Genomic DNA, 18,470 nt, shown 5'->3' with positions numbered 1-18,470 from the left:
GTGTACTAGGTACCACCTCAGATGTATCTCTGTCTCTGTCTCTAAAACAAACAAACACCCAACCAACCAAATTAGACTCCATCTCAGAAAATAAGACCTTCAGCCCAAAGCACTTATGAGCACACATTCTCACACACACACACACACACACACACACACACACACACACACACACACACACACACACACATACACACGACACAAGCAAAAAAAAAAAGCCTAATTTGATTGTTTCTTTGTTTTTTCAAGACAGGGTTTCTCTGTGTAGCCTTGGCTGTCCTGGACTCATTCTGTAGACCAGGCTGGCCTCGAACTCGCAGAGATCCACCTAACTGCCTCCTGAGTGCTGGGGCTACAGGCGTGCATCACCACGCCCGGCCACAAAAGGCTAATTTGAAGCGAACAATCTTAATAAGTTTGTGAATATACTTACTTATCTCTCCTATTTTTTTTTTTGTTGTTGTTTGTTTTGGTTTTTCGAGACAAAGTTTCTCTGTGTAGTCTTGGCTGTCCTAGACTCGCTTTGTAGACCAGATTAGCCTCGAACTCACAGCAATTCACCTGCCTCTCCCTCCTGAGTGCTGGGATTAAGGGCGTGTGCCACCATGCCCAGGTACTCTCCTAGTTTTTTGAGCCCATACCTAAATTCCTGTCAATCAAATGCAGTTCATCCTCTTTTTCCTGTCTTAAATGTTGGTGGGTGGGCTCCTTTCTCTCCTCTCCTCTTTCTCATCTCCCTCTCTCTCTGTGTAAGCAAGTTCTTTAAAGCAGGAAGACATATTCATCCTGGATATATCCTATAATGGTTTCCATATGTTTTTTCTTTTCTAACGTCAAAATGTGGTGATAGTTAGGCATTTATCTTTTAATCAAGAATGATGTCATTTCCCCTGGTGTTTATTGACACAAAACTTCCTTTTGTCCAAGAAACTCTTTCAGTATTATGAATATGGCTTTAATTAACTGATGCACTGGCCACTTGTTGGTTTTGTCACAAGGAAGGGTCTGTGCTTTCCTGTGTGGACTGCTTTGTGAGGAGACCATAGTGGGACATATAAATGACCCCTGGCAATGTGTTCTACACACTGTGTTTTCTTCTCCATTTTCGAATGCGCTGAGATCGCTGTTCAGAAAATTGGGTGAGAATAGTAGGTCTCAAGGTATAAAGTAATTTGGATTCACAGTCGGGCGTGGTGACGCACGCCTTTAATCCCAGCACTTGGGAGGTCTATAGCGTGAGCTCTAGGACAGCCAAGATTACACAGAGAAACCCTGTTTCAACAAAACAACAAAATAATAAGAATTCGGATTCACAATCCATTTTAATGAAGGAAAGGCCATACTGCAGCAGGGACAGTACAAGTAATTTTTCTTACCTTCACTCATGAGGCTAAATCTTTGAGTATCATTTTGAAATATAAGGAATTGTTCTTTGAATTTACGGAAGTCACTCACTGGTCTCAGTTCCTCTACTTATTTGTTCGTAGATTTGTGGTACATTTTCTGAAATCATATGATTCAAAGTATAGATGAATGGCATAAAATCAGAAGCACGGCATGCAGATGGAAATCTTTAAACAGTTGATCCGGTCTACCTTCCCGAGGTATCAGATAAAACGTAAATTACAGTGGCGGCGTGGCTCTCTGATTCAAAACCTTTACTCCACAACACTGAGTCATGCAATTCTTAGTTCCCCATTCACAGAATAGGTTTGAAAAAACAAAACAAGAACGCAGCTTCTGTAGTTAACTGTACAAGCATCTGCAGTCAGTTCACAAATAATCCATAGACCTAAAATAATGCAGAGAAAGGCAAGATCTCTGTACACAGGATCTGCCGATTTGTGAGAGCTCTCGCCCAGCCTCAAACACAAGTCAAAACATCTGCTGACATGGGAAGAGTGTAGAAAACTGCCCAAATAACGCTAAAAGAAGCACAGGGGCTCTCCAGATTGTTCGGAGACTTCTCTGGCTCCTGCAGCTTCCAGCTTGCAGCAAGCCACAGCCCCCAGCCCTTTCGGGGCTCCGGTGTGGGCCAAGGTCACCCTTGTGCATCCCGTCAGCTGAGCTCAGGGGCCCGGGCGTCCCTTCCTGAACTTTGCACCCCGCGTGACGAGCGCGGACAGTCGAGCGGCTCCGCCACCCGCGCGGGTCCCAGCCGACTCCGCCGTCCCCTCGCGCGGCCCTCTCTCCCTCCCTCCTCTCCCTCCCTCCCGCCCGCCCGCCCCGCGCTCCGTGCTCCGCGGGAGGAGCCGCCGTGACGCGTCAGGGAGGAAACGCCGGCGCCTGGCCGCGCCGCCGGGAAGGAGTAGCCGCCAGAGCGCTGGGCTCCGCGCCCCGGCGCCCGGACGCCGCGCAGCCCGGTAGGTGCGGGGCGGGAGCGCGGGGCCGCGCCGCCGCGGGGTCAGGGCCGGAGCCCGCCGCGGTCGTGCGCGCGCGCGTCTTTGTGTCCCCTAGGCGAGCCCAGCGCCGCGGCGTGGAGCCCTAGCGCGTGGGTGGACGCGGTAAACTCGTGCCGCCCCCCCCCCACCAACCCGAGCTGGGCAGTGGGCGGGGAAGACCGGGGCGCCCACCTGAAGTGGGGTGTGGGGTACCTGCGCGGACCCGCGGGGGCGGACGGGGCCGGAGCTGGCGGGACAAGTGGCCCACGGCAGCGCCACTCTTTTTCTAAGTTCTCAGACTCGAACCTTTTGGTCGGTCTGTTTTCTGTCTACTCTCATGGTTTAAAGCACCGACGAGTGCCACCTAAAAAGCGTCCTGAGATTTTCGGTTCTTGTCGTTCTTAGGGATGGTTCTTTGAACCGATGGAAAAAGAGAAGGGATTCGTCTCTTGAAACAAAAGTCTTTGACTTAGTTTTGCACCGAATGCCGAACATCTGGTTGAACTGTAGTTCTGCAGGTAGAGACTATGCAGGGTGCACTTGAGTTTCAGGAATAAATACAGAACACTCAAGTTTCAGAATCTTTTGTCAGGGTCAAAAAGACAAATCAAAAACCCCAAACTGCCTGTTAAATATTTTGATTCTTTCCCTCCTCACCAGATTGAGTGTTTACCCAACAGGCCTGGAAAGTGCCAGTTTTATTGACCAAACACAGCTCTTACTATGAACTGGGTTGTTCCTAAGTGCTTTATAAATATTACCTCAAATTCTTAACGCAAAGCATTAAATTTTAGAGGTTGTAGCCATGAAGAGGCCACACATACTCTAGTTCCCCGAATGTCAAAGATAGAACTGGAAACATAAAAGGAAGTTTCAAACACATTTTAGGAATGGGTGTGCCTTCTGCCCCGTAGGCTACCACTCCCTTAAAACAAGTTATTACCCCTCACTCCCTGGGGGATGCTGGGCTTGGAGAAATGGGACCTGTTGCTAGCAGGTCTCAGGCTGGATCCTTGTAGCTCAGAAAGGTGGCTGCTTTCATTCGCTGTCCTTCCGCCAAGCCTGACAACTCAGACATCACAAGTTCCTCTTCTTTAAACTGCTACTGTGCTGAGTGAGCCTAGTTTTGTTTTTTAAAAGGAGCTTTGTTTCAAGATCTGTTTGACAGTTCATGTGATGTGGCTCAGATGGGAGCATCAGATTAAACTGGAAATGAGCGATGAAACGGAATTTTTTTTTTTGTTTGTACACGTTCACATAAACAGTGTTTGGTAATTAATTGTCTGCGGTTCATCATTGGTAACGCTGAGTTGGTAGATGTAACCCGTAAACGGTCCATTTTTGTAACTTGCTGCCTATATATAGAAAGGACCCCCCCCACACAATAAAATGATCATTTAAAATGAGTATTTGGGCCTGGTGTTGAGATGGTAAAGACCCAGAATGGTAATTAAATAATATAGACACAGTTTTTTTGTCACTGTGGTAATTATAAATGTAATATCAAAATCTTTTCTTTTTCTTTGGTTTTTTTTTGAGACAGGGCTTCTCTATGTAGCCTTGGCTGTCCTAGACTCCCCTTGTAGCCCAGGCTGCCCTCAAACTCACAGCCATCCCCCTGCCTTCGCCTCCCGAATGCTGGGGCTAAAGGTGTGCCTCACCACCCTAAAAATCTTTTTTTTTTTCTTTTTTAAGTCACACTCCCTGTCTCTGTCTTTTCCTTCTCATACATCTTCGTTTCCTGGGAGGTAACTAAGTGAGTTGATAAGCCTGACTTCTAGGGAGCCTCCCCTTCCTCCGATATAACTTATGGAGGTACCGCAGATGTTGGCGGGGCTCCTGTATTAAATCAGCCTAACACCTATCAATTGCATCTGTCTTCAGAGACAAACGTGAGGTGAGGAGCCATCTTAAAAACACTCCCTTTTGTATGAGGGAAGACACCAAAGCAGGAGACTCTTGGTTTGCTTAAGCACTATTTGCGCAGAGCTAATGGGAGGCTGAGCTCAAATGGGGTAGGTGTGCGTAGCCGGACAGAGCCTGGCACGTGCGGGCCTGTAATAAATATTTGTGGAAGGAGTGGCTTCAGAGAGGTTGCTCTTTCCAAACACGATTCCCAAAATACCGCTGTAATTGACTTGTGCTGAAGAGAGGCCTAATCCAGCGCCTCCCTTGCTTCAAACAGTATCGGATGCAATATCTTTACTATAAAAAGGACAAAGATGCCCTTTGCACTTATCATCTCTAGTTTTTAGAAAAGAAGTTAGCTTAGTGGTTTTTTTTTTCTTTTTCTTTTTTCCCCTCTGTCAACCTCCCCTCCCCCTCCCCCCACCCCCTTTTTTTCTTTTTTCTTCTGGTTTTGAGGTTTAGGCTGGACAAATGGTGTTAGTGCTTGTGCTGACAGCTTTCTTACATACATCTGTCTCTAAGCTACTTGGATTTATGAGGGAGTTCAAATACAATCATTTTTCTTCTGAAGGGTCTGACATGCCACTTTTTTTTTTTTTTTTTAGCTAATTACTTGAGAATAGAGTGTGTTCTTAAAAAAAAAAGCAAATCTTTTTTAGGTTCTAAAAAAGCAAAAAAAAAATCTAAAAAATTTTTAAAAACCCAAAACTTCATTTATTCATATAATTTAAGCATGGCCCTCTGCATCCTAAAGTATGTGGTCCCCAGATGGATTACCTTCAGTTAGAGGGGAAAGAGTGGCCATTACCTGGCAGAAGACTTGAGAGGGGCCATTGGATGAAAGGCACCATGGACTTCCCCACCCTGGACAGTAGGGAGAGAGAAAATCGTAGTGAAGCTGATCTGAGTAGGTTGCCTGTCAGGTCTCTGTGTGTGGGAGGAATAAAATGCTTTTCAAACTTGCCTTGTAGAAACCACCATCACCCTATTCAATCTTCATGTGTTCGTTCTTTTAAAACTTCATGCAAATTACGGACTAAACTGCTGATTCATGAAAGTCAAATTATGTAACGTGTTATTCCTGACAGAAACAGCTCCCACACTCTTTGAAGTGAAGACGTTTCTCTCGTTTTCTTTACCTGCTCCATTCCTGTTGATGGAAGCTTTGATCTTGATTCACCCTTCCCCAACATCTCATGGAGAAAAGCCGTAAGCTGAAGAGGTGCCAAGAGGCCCCCTCTTGCAGTTGACATCAACATACTTTTAACTTAACACCAGCTTTGAGTTAATTGCTGTTGTCAAGAAGATGTGCAGTCATATGGTGAAGGCCAAGCCAAAGCATCAAGCTGTGTGAGGCCAAGGCCAAGGGCTTCAGAGAGAATTAGGCCAGTGTAGAGCAAGCCTTGCCTTCCTGCAGTCTCTCAAATTCTCCCTGTTTCCCAAGAGCCTTGTTAATGTGTCCACGTTTACCTCTGTGTATTCACAATTCTATTTAAAATCAAACCGTATATAGCTCAGTTGGTAGAGTGCTTGCCTGGTATTCTGGAGGCCAGGGTATGATCTCCGTTATCATCAGTCAAACAAAAAGTAATAATAAGTCTAGCAGGGCATGGTGGACCACCCCTACCAAGCCAGTACCCAGGGGACTGAGGCATTTGAATCCTCAGTTTGAAGGCATCCTGGACTACATAGCTAGGCCCTTCTCGGAACCAAACAAAACAAACTTAGCGCCGCTCCCCTCGTGCAAGATTATGGGTGAGTTTTAAGAGGCCTTTGTATGAATGCAGTTGTGGCAGGCAGAGGGACTGATCTTTTGTCGGGTGGGACATAGGTGTATGGTTGAAAGAAGAGATTCCTGTGTAGTGGTGCAGCTTGGTTTCCACCATGGAGACAAACCGTGGGAAGACCTAAATAAAGGGGACTGACACCTGGGAAGGGTACCAGCACGGTAAGTTTCCATGGGAAGAGTCCCCGTAAGCTCTCATGTACGGAAGTGTTCTTACAGGCAGCCCTTTCTTTGGGCCTGGAAGTGAGGGCTTTGCAGATCATTTTAAAAGTAGAGAACTGATTTAGTGGCTTGAAACATAAGAGCAAGGGTGACTCTGGGTTGAATGGTGGCCTGGATTTTGTTCCTTTTTCTTTTTCTTTTTTCTTTCTTTCCTTTTTTTTCTTTTCTTTCTTTTTTTCTTTTTCTTTTTTTGAGAATGTCATACTGAGATGTTGTTCTTTGCACTTGCTTTTTCTCTGTGAGTTGCTAGTGTTATTTTTAGGAAATAACAGTACTTTATGTAGCGTGTAGTAATAAGTGTGATTCAGGATAACTGCTTCATCTATACACATGTGTTGAGTATGTGTTTGTGTGTGCGAGCACATGTATATGTGTGTATACACGTGTCTGTGCTGGTGTGTGTACTTGTGCATGAAGCTGGATGTCAGTTTCAGGCATTATTCCTCAGGAGATATCAACCTTGTTTTCAAGATAGGGTCTTTCTGACTGTGAACTTGCTGGTTTGGCTCGGTCAGCCAGTCAGTGAGCCTTGTGGAACCCGCCTGTCCCTAGGGCTGAAATTGCAAATGCATGCCACCATTCCTTGCTTTTTATGTGGATTCTGTCATCAAACTCAGGTACTTTTCCTCTCTTGGCAAGCTTTCCCAACTGAGCTATCTCCACGGCCCCCTCCCCCCTGCCAGTTTTCTCATATGTTTGCCAAGCAAGTTAATATCAAGCCTTGTGTTCTCCAGGTAAAATGTATTTCATAATACTCATCTAATTTTAAAAAATGGGGTTCTGAGGATGGGGAGATTGGTAGGTAAGAGTACCTGCTGTACTGTCCTGATTTTGAATCCCAAACACCCATGTCAAAATGTGGGCATGGATGCACATCCCTGTCCCTCCAGCATTGAACCGTGGAGGCAGCCAGATCCTGAGACTGAATGACCAGCTAGCTTAGCCAGCCAGCTTCCAGGTCAGTGAGAGACTGTCTCAAGGCAATGAGGCAGAGGTGAGAGAGTAAGACAGAGCCTGGGCCCTGGCCTCTATGTGAATGTGCACAAACACACACTCACATACGTGCAACACACACACACACACACACACACACACACACACACACACACACACAGACTCACCTTTGGGAATGGATTAGCTGATCTTCAGACTCTAACCCCCTCCAGTTTAAGTGCATAAATAGTGCACTCATGTATGAGATCTGAGATGTATGACCACCTTGGGGACCTTGTGAGATGTCCCCCATCCACATAGACATGTCCTCTGGTGTGGTCACTAGTTAGGTCTTGATCATGCAACCATACTTGTATCATCTTCTTATCCCTCTCCCGTGATGTTTCCTGAGCCTCTGGTGTTGAAGTTACATCATAGATGATGCACTGGTTAGGACTGGGCTCATGGTCACTTATTCTCTGCGTTTTGGCCAGATGAAGATCTGTGTAGTAGTCTCCATTTGCTGAGGGGAAAAAGAAGCTCCCTTGGTGAAGGTCAGGCCAGCATTTATCTGTGGGCATAAGCACTTAGAAAATAGACTCTATGGTGACTTAGGAAAATAGCCATGCTAGGTTATTGAAAAGCCACAGGGAAAGACACTATTTTATAAGCTTACTTAAAAATACATATAATATATGTGTGTTTGTGTATACACACACAGAGATGTGCGCAGCCACAGGTGGTTGTCTAGGTGTACAGTACTAGACATGAATTCTCATCTATTGGGTGAGCCATAAATCCAATTAGACCGCTGTTGCTTGTCTTCAACATACAGGTCCTACTCCTGCATCACTGGGGATGTCTTGCTGGGTAGGCCATTGTCATGGTTTGCAGGATTCACAGATGGTACGATTGCCTTTCTCCCTTAACAGCTTGCATGGCTCCATCTAATCGTGTAGGAGGTAGTCCTCAGGGAGGAGGCTTCCTTCAAGTCCTGTGTCTAAAGATTGCGGTGTCTTCAGCAATGGAGACTTACCTTTAAGTTCTGGGAGGCAACCGAGGATAATGGCAACACCCTGCTTTGTTTTTTTTGGGGTCTCTTGGACATGGTGACCCAGTTTGAGGGTAGGTTTCTTTTGGTTTTTTGTTTGTTTGTTTGTTTGTTTGTTTAATTATGTGTATATGTATGGTGTGTGACCATGAGTCCTGGTGCCTTGGGAGGCTAGAAGCATCAGATCTCCCTGGGGCTGGAGTTACAAACACTTGTGAGCCATCCATCCAGTGGGAGTGCTGCAACTGAAGTCAGGTCCTTTGCAAGAGCAATACACCTGGTCTCGGGCACTAAGCCATCTCTCCAGGGCTGACACTGGAGGGTTTTTTGGTTTGTTTGGTTTGTTTGTTTTTTTTCAAGACAGGGTTTCTCTGTGTAGCCTTAGCTATCTTAGACTCACTCTGTAGACCAGGCTGGCCTTGAACTCACAGAGATCTGCCTGCCTCTGCCTCCTGGAGTGTTGGGATTACAGGCGTGACACTGGAATTTTTGTTAGATAGTATATAACTTTTTGGGGGAAGGGGAATTGTTACCAGATGTTAGTAACTCCATTTAATCAATCTCTCTCTCCCTCTCTCTCTCTCTCTGTCTCTCTCCCTCTGTCTGTCTGTCTGTCTCTCTCTCTCTCTCTCTCTCTCTCTCTCTCTCTCTCTGTGTGTGTGTGTGTCTATTATATGTATTTTAAAGTAAACTTATAAAATAGTATCTTTCCCTGTGGCTTTTCAGGCATCCTTAGTGTTATTTCTCTTTTCTCTCCCTCTGTGTTACCCCCTTCCCTGGCCCCAGCTAGGCCCCTTGCCTTCTTCCCCTTCAGAGCACCTGTGTCCTACTAAACCGCTCTCTAGACTTTCTTCTCCCCACCCTGCCTCCATCTCCAGGCTCGCTTTCTTCTTGGCTGGCTTCTGCTGCTAGTCTAGGTTCTATTCTCACATCTAAAGACTCGAGCTAGCATCCACAGATAGGAGAGAAATGCGGCATTTGTCTTTCTGGCACTGACTTGCTTCTCTCTGTATAATTTTTCTCTGGTTCCATCTATTTACCTGAATATCTCATCTCTCCTCTCTCTCTGTCTCTGTCTCTGTCTCTGTCTCTGTCTCTGTCTCTGTCTCTGTCTCTGTCTCTGTCTCTGTCTCTCTCTCTCTCTCTCTCTCTCTCTCTCTCTCTCTCTCTCTCCTGAAGTATACCTAAGCTGCTTCCATTTCCTAGCTGTTGCGAATAGAACAGCAGTGAACACGGCTGAGCAAGTGTCTCTGTAGGAGAATATAAAGTCCCTGAGCGGTAATTGCTGTTCTGAAAAACCACTATAAAGCCAGGACTAGGCTCGAATTCAGGCTGATCCTCTACCTCAACCTCCCAAGTGCTGGGATTACAAGCTTGAACCACCATTCCAGGCACTCAGGGCCATTTTAGAAGCGTTTCAACAGGCTTGCCTTGCTTTGACGAGAGAGAGTCATGCTTATGTAGCCAGTGGACGTCAAGAACTCCATACACCTTTATTTGCCTGTGTTTCCTGGCCAGCTGCCATGCCCCAAACCTGGCTGACATTCTTGGAAATTTATACTACTGCTAATAAAGAGAACGAATGAGAGTGTGCAGACAGATTGAGAAATCCACCCAAAGCGACATAAAACACATGTCCTCTTATTGGCCATGGGTGTGTGTTGTCAGCACGTGGAAAACACGTGATAATTAAGAAAAGCGACTGATGGAGGAATTACAGATAATTTACTGTTATCGCTAAGAGATGGTGGGTTTGGACCAATGAAAAACTGGCTGCTCTGAAGTTGTTAGAAAGGAAAGCGGTTGAACTTGAGCTGTTTGAAACGTTCCCCTAAATCTAAGCACAGTACTGGGTCTGACAGCACCGCCGTCAGTGGTGGGACTATGTTACCCTGGCATCCTTAGGATCCTGTTTTAATAAGTTGCCGTGGGGGTGGGTGACACCTAGTAAAAGTTCATGCACACGTCTCCGTCTTTGCATACTGACACCCCCAGTTTTTCCAGGCAGCATCTGTGTTGACATCTCTTCACTTCCTTTTCGTTTTCGTTTCACCAGTTTGTGTACAGAAGCGTCCCACACCTACCCCTCCAGCTCCACGCGTCTTCCTCTTTGCTGAGCCCCATCTCTCTGCCTCTCTGTTTCTCTTTCCTTTCTCTTCTCTCTAGACTTTGCATCAGTCTCTCCATTCTTCTTATTTTCCCAGTGGGTCTTCACTTTGATCTTGAGCAAGAAAAGATACTAATTACAGTGGCCTGTTTGAGAGAAGGCCTTTAATAAGGAAAAGGAAAGCTTTTACTTTGCAAGGAAAAGTAGATATTATGAAGAACGAGTGGTTTCAAGCTCCAAAACCCTCTGGAATACCCAGTAATTCCTTCCAAAATACCCACAGAAGTTTCCACCTACCTCCTCATCACTAAATAAGCAGTTTTCCCTTAAGCACTGATATGAACTAAAAAATTTAAGCTATTTATACATTTTTCTTTTATTCATGTTACTGCAACAACATTGCTTTGACAGAGAAAACCAAACCAAAACAAAACCAAAGAAAGCCGGGCATGGTGGTGCACGCCTTTAATCCCAGCACTCAGGGAGGCAGAGGCAGGCAGATCAATGGGAGTTCGAGGCCAGCCTGGTCTACAAAGCGAATCCAAAGCAGTCAAGGCTACACAGAGAAACCCTGTCTCGAAAAATACAAAACAAAACAAAACATTGGTTTGTGTGAGGTTTTTTTTTTTAAATGCCAGGCATATAAATGGGTCAAATAGAGTGTTTGGTCTAAAAGATAATTCTATGATAAAACACAGTTTCTGTTAGACAGTACATCCAAAGTTCAAGTATCTGGCTTAAAAACAACTTTTTGTTGGTGGTGGCTTTCCAATAAACTGAAGATTAAGGTTATCCCAGACCAAAGGGTATTGAGCTTTGAGACATGGTATATCAGGTTTCTGAGCTCTTACCTCCAGATTTCCATCAGTAGGCAGGTACACAGGGGTGAGATCTTGAATTCACCTGGATGCTCTAGGGTCAGAGATGCACAGTGCTGCTTGAGCATCGTCAGGGCCAGGTCTCTGCTGGACACTTGCACGAGAGTGTAGGTGGCGACTCGGGCTGCCTAGTAAGGTAGCTCCTCCCAAGGCAAAGCCACTTCAACTGCACAAAAGTCAAAAACTTACTCTTTATAAACAATAATAAATCTTAAAAAGATGTTTCTATTTAGCCTTCCAACGTCAGGCTACTAAAATTGAAACATAAACCACTATTTATTTGTTTATTTGGACTGGGATATTATTAAAAACATTGAGCACTAAGACTACAATATGGTGGTTCATTTATCATTATTGCCTAATAATGTTTACTATTAGGCCTACAATTATTATCATGGCAGTATTTTCCAACCTGCTAGCAATCAATCAAGACACAGACACCTGCTATATTTTCAAATAGCCGTAGTTAACCTGGGGCAGGGCAGATATTAATCCCCTAAACTTCCCATAGTGGGGCAGGTATCCCCTACATGCCCCAATCCCATGCCATCTGCTTCTGATAATTTCTATCAAGCTACCTCCCATCCATAATCCCAAATACTTGCTAATTATCATCATCTGGGTCAAGTCTCCATCCACACCAGCCATGCGCTTCTCCTCCACCTATCCCATGGCTCTGCCTTCTTCCTCCCCTCTCCTCTGGTCTCTTCTCCCAAGATTCTCCCCGTGTCTCCAAGCCCTGGAACCTTAGCCATGCCTATCCCATTTGCCCTGCCTAGGTGCGATGATCTTTTATTGGTCAAATAGTTTAGGCTCTTAGGCAAGGTACAGGTGGGGCACAGAAACAGCAAGCAGTACTTAGCATCAAAATACATCAGACCAACCTCCAATACTACAGTAGACCAGCCTGGCCTCTAACTCACAGACATCCCCCTGCCTCTGTCTCCTTGAGTGCTGAGAGTACAGGCGTGTAGGTATGCACCACCACTACCCAGTTTAATGGGTCTTTTCTTTTTAAAACAAAAACATTTATTTGTTTGTTCTCTCTCTCTCTCTCTCTCTCTCTCTCTCTCTCTCTCTCTCTCTCTCGTGTGTGTGTGTGTGTGTGTGTGTGTATGTGTGTGTGTGTGTGTGTGTGTGTGTGTGTGTGTATTTCAGAGGACAATTAGCAGGAGGAGCCAGCTCTTTCTTTTTACCTTGTGGGACCTGGACCCATCTCACAAACCTTGCTGGGGTAGACAGGCTGCCTTCCATCCTTTGTTTCCTTTTCTTTCTTTCTTTCCTCTGTTCTGTGTTCTATACATGTATGTAGCCTTGCACAGTGGGTAGTTTATTGGGACTTGAATATTGCTCTTTTCTGATTGGTCTATTTTATCTGTTTCCCATCCACTTCACCAGTATTTGGTTTGATTGCTTAAGAGGGAATTTTTTAATTAATGAAAGATAAGATACTCCAATGTTTTATCAGAGGGCTTTTAAACTTTTTTTTTTCCCAGACAGGGTTTTTCTGTGTAGCCTTGGCTGTCCTGGACACGCTTTGTAGACCAGGCTGGCCTCGAACTTAAAAGTGATCCACCTACCTCTACCTCCCAAGTGTTAGGATTACAGACATGTGCCACCACACCCAGCTTTATCAGAGGGCTTTTAGTATTTCTTTGTGTGCTGCCTTTATCTCTTTGGATTTTGTCTTAGAATTCAATTATTTCTGGCTTCTACTATTATTACCATGGTTTCTTTGTATTCCTCCTTTTTCTTTTTATATGTGTAGTTTTAAAATAAATATATTAGTCTTAATTGTGTCTAAAGGTGTGTGAGCACACACACATGCGCATGTGCACGGACATGTGATTATATAGAAGAGAAGGTATTGTATCTCCTGGAACTGAAATTATAGGTGGTTATGACCCACCTGACGTCAGCACTGGGAACCAAACTCCAGTCCTCTGCGTGAATAAAGTGCTCTTAACCACTGAACCATCTCTTCAGTTTCTTGGGGATGGGTTTTTTTTTTTTTTTTTTGGTGGGGGATGGTTTTTGGAGTCAGAATCTTACTATGTGTGTCCATCTGTCTGTCTGTCTGTCCATCGGTCCATCTGCCAGTCCATCCTTCCATCTTATTTTATATAGATCTTACTGAAGTCGCTATTTTTTTTTAAACACATGGATTTGTTTCAAAGGTATAGTAGTATTTTGTGAGTACCATGCCATGTGTGTCAGTTCCTTCAGGGGTGCTCTGACGGATACACAGCACAGAAACAACGTGAAAGAAGAAAAGGTTCTTGTGATTCCTAGTGTCAGATATTCTGGACCACCGTAGCAGAGGTGTGCTAGGAACGTGTGTTGGACCTCTTCAGATCCTGGCAGGCCAGATACAGCCTTCAAAGGCCATCCCACTGTGAGTGACTTCACCAGCCAGGCTCTGTGACTCACAGGCTACACAGACTTCAGCAGAGCCCATCAGGTTGGGGACCAGGCCTCACCGTGGCTTCGTTTCTCTTTCATGCTGTCAAGTCCTACAAATGCAGTGCGTTGTGAGGTCTCCCATTCTGATACTGCTAATCAGACCAAATGCTGAGTTTACCGTTAAAGCATCAAGAGAAATATTTACCTGGACTCTGCACTATTTATTCTGCTGATTGTGTACTTACCTGTTTCCTAATGTGGCTGTTAAATACACCTGCATAATTAGTGAAAAAATACCTTATCTATCCCCATGATAGCTGATGTTATTGTTGTGTGTACAGTTTACCTACTTATTATGTAAGTTTGGTGCCTTAGGAAAATGAAGGTGCTTATTTTTGTAATCCTTCTTCCTTTTTGAATGGCATATGCTACACCAGCCTTTTTCTTTCTTTCTTGTTTTCTTTTTTGTTTTTCAAGACAGGGTTTCTCTGTGTTAGCCTTGGCTGTCCTGGACTCACTTTGTAGACCAGGCTGGCCTCGAACTCACAGAGATCCACCTGCCTCTGCCTCCCGGAGTGCTGGGATTACAAGTGTGTGCTGCAGCACCCGGATGATTTTTTTTTTTTGTAGATTTATTGCTTATGGTGTCTGTATTTCACCTTTCAGAGAGCAAAAAGGGAGGGAATTAGTGTTTGCTGGGGGCAGAGCAAGATGGCTTTATTTAAAAGCCACAATAGAGCTGGCCAGATGGCTCAGTGCTTTAAGAGCATTGGCTGATCTTTCAGAGGACTGGGGTTTGATTCCCATCACCTACCTGTCAGCTTGCCCCACCCATAATGACAATTCCAGGGGATCCAACTTCCTTTGGCCTCCACTAGGCACCAGGCATGCAAATGATGCACTGACATACGTACTAGGACACACTGCCCCTGCACAGTTAAAAAACTTAAAGTCACAGTAACTATGGGTTGGATACTTTTTTTAAAAATTAATTAATTTATTTATTTGGTATACAGTGTTCTGCCTGCATGTATACATGCACACCCACACATCGGAAGAGGGCACCAGATCTCATTGTAGATGGCTGTGAGCCACCATGTGGTTGCTGGGAATTGAACTCAGGACCTTTGGAAGAGCAGCCAGTGCTCTTAACCTCTGAGCCATGTCTCCAGCCCTGGCTTAGATACTTTTATTTATAGATGGACACATTGAACGTAGAAAGGCCTCAAAGGTTGCTGCTGGTATCAGCATGCGACCACAGCCCCTCTCTGCAGGTCCCCTTGTGCCTACTGACAAGGGGCTAGAAACTGGCTCTCTCAGCTGGCACAGGCAGAATTAACCTACAAATACCCCCAGACAACCATCTGCTGATGAGGCAGTTGAGTGGGTTTGAAAATGGGCTCTGTATTTTTTGCTTTATTATTCTGAGAAAGTTTTAATGTTTCAGTTTAGAAGCTGGTGCCAGGTTTCAAGAACTCTGACTGAAGATACGTTAAATAGATTATAATTTCTATCTCGTAGAAAAGGACTCAAAAGTCTATATTTAAAAGCTGGTTGACTGAAACCTTGAACCAACAGAATTTGAATGTTATTTGCCAAGCTTCCAGACCGTATTAGTATCCAATGTCCATTAAACTTGAAAACAACAATGGACACTGTTGTGTTATGAAAGCACTCAGGTACCAGCATCACTTACACTAGTCCTCACTTGGCCTCTGCACGGGCGGGGCGGGGCGGATAGTTTGGCAGATACTGAGATGAGTCTCTAAGAAGGAAAATCGGGTAAACATTTTAGGCCTAAATTCTCTTGTGCTTTGATTATTTTCTGCCTAATAAGATTACATTCCTGGGTAAAGAGGGTGCTGTGGTCTTAACTGTGTCTTCCATAGAAAAGTCAATCTTTGGGGGGGGGGCGGGGTTGGCGCATGTCTTTACGCCCAGCACTCGGGAGGCAGATCTCTGTGAGTTCAAGGCCAGCCTGTCTTGAAAAACAACAAATAAAACAACAATAACAAAAAGGGTATGGTGTTGGGAGGTGGGATGGTTTGTTTGTTTGTTTGTTTGTTTGTTTGTTGAGACAGGGTTTCTCTGTGTAGCCTTGGCTGTCCTGGACTCACTTTGTAGATCAGGCTGGCCTCGAACTCACAGAGATCCGGCCACCTCTTCTTCCTAAGTCTGGGATTGTAGGCATGTGCCACCATTGCCTTGTGAGAGGTGAGATCTTTTAAAGAGAAGTTTAGATTGAAAGGACTCTGTCCTTTTGTGTTTTATGCTGTTTTAAAATGGTTCGTGGGAGTGGTGCTTTCCTGTCCTCCTCACCTTTGGCACTCTCTGCTGTATAGTACCATAGCACGGAGCCCTTGCCAGACCAGAAACAGGCACCTTGGTCTTGGACTTTAGCCTCCAACTGTGTTCAGTTTTTATTCTTTAAGACAGGCTCAGGGCTGGAGAGATGGCTCAGTGGTTAAGAGCGCTGCCTGCTCTTCCAGAGAACCTGAGTTCAATTCCCAGCAACCACTTAGTGGTTCATAACCATCTATAATGTGATCTGATGCCCTCTTCCGCAGCTGAAACACTCATGTACAGTAAATAAATTTTTAAAAAGACAGGCTCAGTTTCAGATATTCTGTTACGCTGGCACACATCAACTGGTAGAGATGAGGAGAAAGATGCAGAGAAGACATGAACACTTGCAAAAGCTTGAAAAGAAGTTCCAGTAAGCAGAGAGGATGGCTGCGCTATGCCCATGCTGGAAAAATGGTTTCCTTTAGATATAGTTCACAATGCCACTTGAGTTTACCCTCTCAAACCACAAATCAGAGAGCCACCTGTGGTGGTGCTTGTCTGTAATCACAACACTTGGGAAGCTGAGGCAGGAGAATCGAATCAGTAGTTGAAGGCTAGTCTCCGTCACATAAGCAAGTTAGACCTTGTGCTACCAGAGATCTTTTCTCAAACAACCAAAAATAAAACCGGAAAAAAGCCCAAGCCAATTGTCCTGTTCAGCAAGCCAAGTAGTCATCACCTCTGCCCAGGTCCAGGACTTCACCCCCTGGGGGAACCGTGGACCCACTGTTCTTAGCCCCCTTGTTCCACTTTACAGATTGGCCTGTTCTGGGCATTTCACAAAGAGTTAAACCACACAATCTGCAGTGTTCTGTTACTGACCTTCTTCGCCTAGCACAACGTGTTCAAGGTCATCCGTGCTGTGTTGGAAGAATGTGGTACTTAATTTTTATTGCTAAAAAATATTCTGTTGTGTAGATGCACTAACCATGCTTGGCTTATTCTGTCATCCACTGAGGAACATTTGGGTGGTTGCCATTTTTTGACTCTTAGGAATAATGATGCTGTGAATATTTATGAATAAGTCCTGTCTGGCCATATGTTTTCACTTGCGGCAGACGTACACCTAAGACCAGAATTGCTGGGCCATATGTAGTTCTCATTTAACTTTCTTGAGGAATTCACAAACTGTTTTCTAGAATATCTGCTTGACTATAATTTTCTTGTTAGTGTATAATGAAGCAATTCTTTATTTAAATTTCATTTATTATCAGTGTGTGTGTGTGTGTGTGTGTGTGTGTGTGTGTGTGATGGTGTGCACACTGTGCATGTGAAGGTTAAAGGACAACTTTCTGGGCTCACTTCTCTTTACCTTGACGTGCGTTCCAGGGATAGAACTCAGAGTGTCAGGCTTGTGTAGCAAACAGTTACCTGCCACAGGCTTCTGAATTTCATCACATACTGTCAACCACTTGTTACACAAACTCCTGTTTTAGTGGATGTGAAGTGGTATTGTGGTTTTGATTTTCAGGACCCTAATAACTGGATGCTCTTTTATTTATATATATAAAATATGTCAAATATGGAATTTAACATATTTATTTATTAAGTATTATAAATATATTTATAAAATATAAATACATATTACATATAAATTATTAACATTTTCATATTCTGCTTTGGCCAGCTACAAGTTTTCTTTCTTTCTTTCTTTCTTTTGGTTTTTTGAGACAGGGTTTCTTTGTGTAACAGCTCTGGCTGTACACCAAGCTGCACTTGAACTAACAGAGATAGATCCACCTGCCTCTGCCTCCCAAGTGCTGACATCAAAGTCATGTGCCACCAGCGCTCTGTCTACAAGTTTTTTTTTTCTTTTTTCTTTCTTTAAGATGTATTTATTTATTACATATACAGTATTTTGCCTGCATGTACTCCTGCCCCCCAGAAGAGGGCACCAGCTCTCATTGTAGATAGTTGTGAGCCACCACATGGTTGCTGGGAATTGAACTCAGGACGTTTGGAAGAACAGACAGTGCTCTTAACCTCTGAGCCATCTCTCCAGCCCCGCAAGTTTTATTTGGAGAAATAACCTATCCAGAATCTTTGGTGATTTGAAAAATTGCATTATTTGTCTTTTCACTGTTCGTTTGGGCCTCACCTAATTGTTTCTTTTAAAAAGCATCAGTGGAGACATTTATAGCTGGACTTTTCTTTGTGTAAACTTTCTTGGTTCCCAGTTTGGTCTCTTTCCTTGCTATGTCTTCTCTCTTCTTCCTGGCTTAGTGTTGCTAGTTAGTTCTGTTGACTTGTGTGTTTCTTTCGCGTTTTCTGACTAGTTGCTGTGCAGTTGTTCATGGTAACCTCTTAAAGTTCTGCTTGCTTCTAGTAGTGATGTCCCTTTTCCAAGCCTGCTTTAGTGATGGCTTTTTTTTTCTTTCTGATTAGTGTAGCCACCACCAACAAAAACTTAAAAAAAAAAACCAATAATAATTTATTTGTTACATATACAGTGTTC

General features: G+C 44.3%; 1 protein-coding gene across 2 annotated transcripts in view; it reads left to right on the top strand.

Moving 5' to 3' along the window:
- The first annotated feature begins 2,129 nt into the window (after positions 1–2,129).
- The window catches only part of LOC311592542 (serine/threonine-protein kinase Sgk3), a 112,756-nt gene continuing 96,415 nt past the window's right edge, over positions 2,130–18,470 (top strand). For both annotated transcript variants that reach the window (XM_084773076.1, XM_084773078.1), the window contains exon 1: positions 2,130–2,363. The gene's annotated coding sequence lies outside the window, so the exon portion shown is untranslated. The remainder of the gene's footprint in view (positions 2,364–18,470) is intronic.

Source organism: Acomys minous (genome assembly GCF_964271855.1).
Source record: "Acomys minous genome assembly, chromosome: 1".
NCBI classification, from domain to species: domain Eukaryota; kingdom Metazoa; phylum Chordata; class Mammalia; order Rodentia; family Muridae; genus Acomys; species Acomys minous.
Note: the sequence above shows the minus strand (reverse complement) of the source record. Positions and strands in the feature narration are given on the sequence as shown.